We start from the raw sequence: 7,046 nt of genomic DNA, 5'->3' as shown, positions 1-7,046 counted from the left end.
TGTGTTCATTGTTTACGTGTGTGTGTGTGTTCATTGTTTACTTGTGTGTGTGTGTGTGTGTTCATTGTTTACGTGTGTGTGTGTGTGTGTGTGTGTGTGCGTGTGTGTGTGCGTGTGTGTGTGTGTGTTCATTGTTTACGTGTGTGTGTGTGTTCATTGTTTACGTGTGTGTGTGTGTGTGTGTGTGTGTGTGTGTGTGTGTGTGTGTGTGTGTGTGTGTGTGTGTGTGTGTGTGTGTGTGTGTGTGTGTGTGTGTGTTCATTGTTTACGTGTGTGTGTGTGTGTTCATTGTTTACGTGACCTACTTAAAGTACTGTAGGGGGCACACAAACTCTCCCATGGTAAACTGCCCCATGAGAAGAAGTGTAGTACATGAGGTAATACAACACAATAACTTGTCTTGTACAGCCTTCAATAAAACTAACTTTTATTTAACCATTATAATGTTCTATAATTTTACATTGTTAATTCATTACATTGAAAATAAAACACATCTCCAATAGACTAAAATAATATATCCTGCCATCCTCTATGCGTCCAATAGCAAGTCACACCAGTCCAGATGGATATAGCACAGACCGTTGAGATAAGTCACACCAGTCCAGATGGATATAGAACAGACCGTTGAGATAAGTCACACCAGTCCAGATGGATATAGAACAGAGGCCATTGAGATAAGTCACACCAGTCCAGATGGATATAGCACAGACCGTTGAGATAAGTCACACCAGTCCAGATGGATATAGCACAGACCGTTGAGATAAGTCACACCAGTCCAGATGGATATAGAACAGACCGTTGAGATAAGTCACACAAGTCCAGATGGATATAGAACAGAGACCGTTGAGATAAGTCACACCAGTCTAGATGGATATAGAACAGAGACCGTTGAGATAAGTCACACCAGTCCAGATGGATATAGCACAGACCGTTGAGATAAGTCACACCAGTCCAGATGGATATAGAACAGACCGTTGAGATAAGTCACACCAGTCCAGATGGATATAGAACAGAGGCCATTGAGATAAGTCACACCAGTCCAGATGGATATAGCACAGACCGTTGAGATAAGTCACACCAGTCAAGATGGATATAGCACAGACCGTTGAGATAAGTAACACCAGTCCAGATGGATATAGAACAGACCGTTGAGATAAGTCACACCAGTCCAGATGGATATAGAACAGAGACCGTTGAGATAAGTAACACCAGTCTAGATGGATATAGAACAGAGACCGTTGAGATAAGTCACACCAGTCCAGATGGATATAGAACAGACCGTTGAGATAAGTCACACCAGTCCAGATGGATGTAGAACAGAGACCGTTGAGATAAGTCACACCAGTCCAGATGGATATAGCACAGACCGTTGAGATAAGTCACACCAGTCCAGATGGATATAGAACAGAGACCGTTGAGATAAGTCACACCAGTCCAGATCGATATAGCACAGACCGTTGAGATAAGTCACACCAGTCCAGATGGATATAGAACAGACCGTTGAGATAAGTCACACAAGTCCAGATGGATATAGACCAGACCGTTGAGATAAGTCACACCAGTCCAGATGGATATAGCACAGACCGTTGAGATAAGTCACACCAGTCCAGATGGATATAGAACAGACCGTTGAGATAAGTCACACCAGTCCAGATGGATATAGCACAGACCGTTGAGATAAGTCACACCAGTCCAGATGGATATAGAACAGACCGTTGAGATAAGTCACACCAGTCCAGATGGATATAGAACAGACCGTTGAGATAAGTCACACCAGTCCAGATGGATATAGAACAGAAACCGTTGAGATAAGTCACACCAGTCCAGATGGATATAGAACAGAGACCGTTGAGATAAGTCACACCAGTCCAGATGGATATAGCACAGACCGTTGAGATAAGTCACACCAGTCCAGATGGATATAGAACAGAGACCGTTGAGATAAGTCACACCAGTCCAGATGGATGTAGAACAGACCGTTGAGATAAGTCACACCAGTCCAGATGGATATAGAACAGAGACCGTTGAGATAAGTCACACCAGTCCAGATGGATGTAGAACAGACCGTTGAGATAAGTCACACCAGTCCAGATGGATATAGAACAGAGACCGTTGAGATGATTCACACCAGTCCAGATGGATATAGAACAGACCGTTGAGATAAGTCACACCAGTCCAGATGAATATAGCACAGACCGTTGAGATAAGTCACACCAGTCCAGATGGATATAGAACAGACCGTTGAGATAAGTCAAACCAGTCCAGATGGATATAGAACAGAGGCCGTTGAGATAAGTCACACCAGTCCAGATGGATATAGAACAGAGACCGTTGAGATAAGTCACACCAGTTCAGATGGATATAGAACAGAGGCCGTTGAGATAAGTCACACCAGTCCAGATGGATATAGAACAGAGACCGTTGAGATAAGTCACACCAGTCCAGATGGATATAGAACAGAGACCGTTGAGATAAGTCACACCAGTCCAGATGGATGTAGAACAGACCGTTGAGATAAGTCACACCAGTCCAGATGGATATAGAACAGAGACCGTTGAGATAAGTCACACCAGTCCAGATGGATGTAGAACAGACCGTTGAGATAAGTCACACCAGTCCAGATGGATATAGAACAGAGACCGTTGAGATGATTCACACCAGTCCAGATGGATATAGAACAGACCGTTGAGATAAGTCACACCAGTCCAGATGAATATAGCACAGACCGTTGAGATAAGTCACACCAGTCCAGATGGATATAGAACAGACCGTTGAGATAAGTCACACCAGTCCAGATGGATATAGAACAGAGGCCGTTGAGATAAGTCACACCAGTCCAGATGGATATAGAACAGAGACCGTTGAGATAAGTCACACCAGTTCAGATGGATATAGAACAGAGGCCGTTGAGATAAGTCACACCAGTCCAGATGGATATAGAACAGAGACCGTTGAGATAAGTCACACCAGTCCAGATGGATATAGAACAGACCGTTGAGATAAGTCACACCAGTCCAGATGGATATAGAACAGAGACCGTTGAGATAAGTCACACCAGTCCAGATGGATATAGAACAGAGGCCGTTGAGATAAGTCACACCAGTCCAGATGGATATAGAACAGAGAATGTTGAGATAAGTCACACCAGTCCAGATGGATATAGAACAGACCGTTGAGATAAGTCACACCAGTCCAGATGGATATAGAACAGACCGTTGAGATAAGTCACACCAGTCCAGATGGATATAGAACAGAGACCGTTGAGATAAGTCACACCAGTCCAGATGGATATAGAACAGAGGCCGTTGAGATAAGTCACACCAGTCCAGATGGATATAGAACAGAGGCCGTTGAGATAAGTCATACCAGTCCAGATGGATATAGAACAGACCGTTGAGATAAGTCACACCAGTCCAGATGGATATAGAACAGACCGTTGAGATAAGTCACACCAGTCCAGATGGATATAGAACAGAGGCCGTTGAGATAAGTCACACCAGTCCAGATGGATATAGAACAGAGACCGTTGAGATAAGTCACACCAGTCCAGATGGATGTAGAACAGACCGTTGAGATAAGTCACACCAGTCCAGATGGATATAGAACAGAGACCGTTGAGATAAGTCACACCAGTCCAGATGGATATAGAACAGAGACCGTTGAGATAAGTCACACCAGTCCAGATGGATATAGAACAGAGACCGTTGAGATAAGTCACACCAGTCCAGATGGATAGAGATCAGACCGTTGAGATAATTCACACCAGTCCAGATGGATATAGAACAGAGACCGTTGAGATAAGTCACACCAGTCCAGATGGATATAGAACAGACCGTTGAGATAAGTCACACCAGTCCAGATGGATATAGCACAGACCGTTGAGATAAGTCACACCAGTCCAGAGGGATATAGAACAGAGACCGTTGAGATAAGTCACACCAGTCCAGATGGATATAGCACAGACCGTTGAGATAAGTCACACCAGTCCAGATGGATATAGCACAGACCGTTGAGATAAGTCACACCAGTCCAGATGGATATAGAACAGACCGTTGAGATAAGTCACACCAGTCCAGATGGATATAGCACAGACCGTTGAGATAAGTCACACCAGTCCAGATGGATATAGCACAGACCGTTGAGATAAGTCACACCAGTCCAGAGGGATATAGAACAGAGACCGTTGAGATAAGTCACACCAGTCCAGATGGATATAGAACAGAGACCGTTGAGATAAGTCACACCAGTCCAGATGGATATAGAACAGAGGGCGTTGAGATAAGTCACACCAGTCCAGATGGATATAGAACAGACCGTTGAGATAAGTCACACCAGTCCAGATGGATATAGAACAGAGACCGTTGAGATAAGTCACACCAGTCCAGATGGATATAGCACAGACCGTTGAGATAAGTCACACCAGTCCAGATGGATATAGAACAGAGGCCGTTGAGATAAGTCACACCAGTCCAGATGGATATAGAACAGACCGTTGAGATAAGTCACACCAGTCCAGATGGATATAGCACAGAGACCGTTGAGATAAGTCACACCAGTCCAGATGGATATAGAACAGACCGTTGAGATAAGTCACACCAGTCCAGATGGATATAGAACAGACCGTTGAGATAAGTCACACCAGTCCAGATGGATATAGCACAGACCGTTGAGATAAGTCACACCAGTCCAGATGGATATAGAACAGACCGTTGAGATAAGTCACACCAGTCCAGATGGATATAGAACAGAGGCCGTTGAGATAAGTCACACCAGTCCAGATGGATATAGCACAGACCGTTGAGATAAGTCACACCAGTCCAGATGGATATAGCACAGACCGTTGAGATAAGTCACACCAGTCCAGATGGATATAGAACAGACCGTTGAGATAAGTCACACCAGTCCAGATGGATATAGCACAGACCGTTGAGATAAGTCACACCAGTCCAGATGGATATAGCACAGACCGTTGAGATAAGTCACACCAGTCCAGATGGATATAGAACAGACCGTTGAGATAAGTCACACCAGTCCAGATGGATATAGAACAGACCGTTGAGATAAGTCACACCAGTCCAGATGGATATAGAACAGAGACCGTTGAGATAAGTCACACCAGTCCAGATGGATATAGAACAGAGGCCGTTGAGATAAGTCACACCAGTCCAGATGGATATAGAACAGAGGCCGTTGAGATAAGTCATACCAGTCCAGATGGATATAGAACAGACCGTTGAGATAAGTCACACCAGTCCAGATGGATATAGAACAGACCGTTGAGATAAGTCACACCAGTCCAGATGGATATAGAACAGAGGCCGTTGAGATAAGTCACACCAGTCCAGATGGATATAGAACAGAGACCGTTGAGATAAGTCACACCAGTCCAGATGGATGTAGAACAGACCGTTGAGATAAGTCACACCAGTCCAGATGGATATAGAACAGAGACCGTTGAGATAAGTCACACCAGTCCAGATGGATATAGAACAGAGACCGTTGAGATAAGTCACACCAGTCCAGATGGATATAGAACAGAGACCGTTGAGATAAGTCACACCAGTCCAGATGGATAGAGATCAGACCGTTGAGATAATTCACACCAGTCCAGATGGATATAGAACAGAGACCGTTGAGATAAGTCACACCAGTCCAGATGGATATAGAACAGACCGTTGAGATAAGTCACACCAGTCCAGATGGATATAGCACAGACCGTTGAGATAAGTCACACCAGTCCAGAGGGATATAGAACAGAGACCGTTGAGATAAGTCACACCAGTCCAGATGGATATAGCACAGACCGTTGAGATAAGTCACACCAGTCCAGATGGATATAGCACAGACCGTTGAGATAAGTCACACCAGTCCAGATGGATATAGAACAGACCGTTGAGATAAGTCACACCAGTCCAGATGGATATAGCACAGACCGTTGAGATAAGTCACACCAGTCCAGATGGATATAGCACAGACCGTTGAGATAAGTCACACCAGTCCAGAGGGATATAGAACAGAGACCGTTGAGATAAGTCACACCAGTCCAGATGGATATAGAACAGAGACCGTTGAGATAAGTCACACCAGTCCAGATGGATATAGAACAGAGGGCGTTGAGATAAGTCACACCAGTCCAGATGGATATAGAACAGACCGTTGAGATAAGTCACACCAGTCCAGATGGATATAGAACAGAGACCGTTGAGATAAGTCACACCAGTCCAGATGGATATAGCACAGACCGTTGAGATAAGTCACACCAGTCCAGATGGATATAGAACAGAGGACGTTGAGATAAGTCACACCAGTCCAGATGGATATAGAACAGACCGTTGAGATAAGTCACACCAGTCCAGATGGATATAGCACAGAGACCGTTGAGATAAGTCACACCAGTCCAGATGGATATAGAACAGACCGTTGAGATAAGTCACACCAGTCCAGATGGATATAGAACAGACCGTTGAGATAAGTCACACCAGTCCAGATGGATATAGCACAGACCGTTGAGATAAGTCACACCAGTCCAGATGGATATAGAACAGACCGTTGAGATAAGTCACACCAGTCCAGATGGATATAGAACAGAGGCCGTTGAGATAAGTCACACCAGTCCAGATGGATATAGCACAGACCGTTGAGATAAGTCACACCAGTCCAGATGGATATAGCACAGACCGTTGAGATAAGTCACACCAGTCCAGATGGATATAGAACAGACCGTTGAGATAAGTCACACCAGTCCAGATGGATATAGCACAGACCGTTGAGATAAGTCACACCAGTCCAGATGGATATAGCACAGACCGTTGAGATAAGTCACACCAGTCCAGATGGATATAGAACAGAGGCCGTTGAGATAAGTCACACCAGTCCAGATGGATATAGAACAGAGGCCGTTGAGATAAGTCACACCAGTCCAGATGGATATAGCACAGACCGTTGAGATAAGTCACACCAGTCCAGATGGATATAGAACAGAGACCGTTGAGATAAGTCACACCAGTCCAGATGCATATAGAACAGAGACCGTTGAGATAAGTCAC

The sequence above is a fragment of the Salvelinus fontinalis genome, chromosome 23 (assembly GCF_029448725.1).
Source record: "Salvelinus fontinalis isolate EN_2023a chromosome 23, ASM2944872v1, whole genome shotgun sequence".
In the NCBI taxonomy this organism is placed as follows: Eukaryota; Metazoa; Chordata; class Actinopteri; order Salmoniformes; family Salmonidae; genus Salvelinus; species Salvelinus fontinalis.
This window is presented reverse-complemented; position numbering follows the sequence as displayed.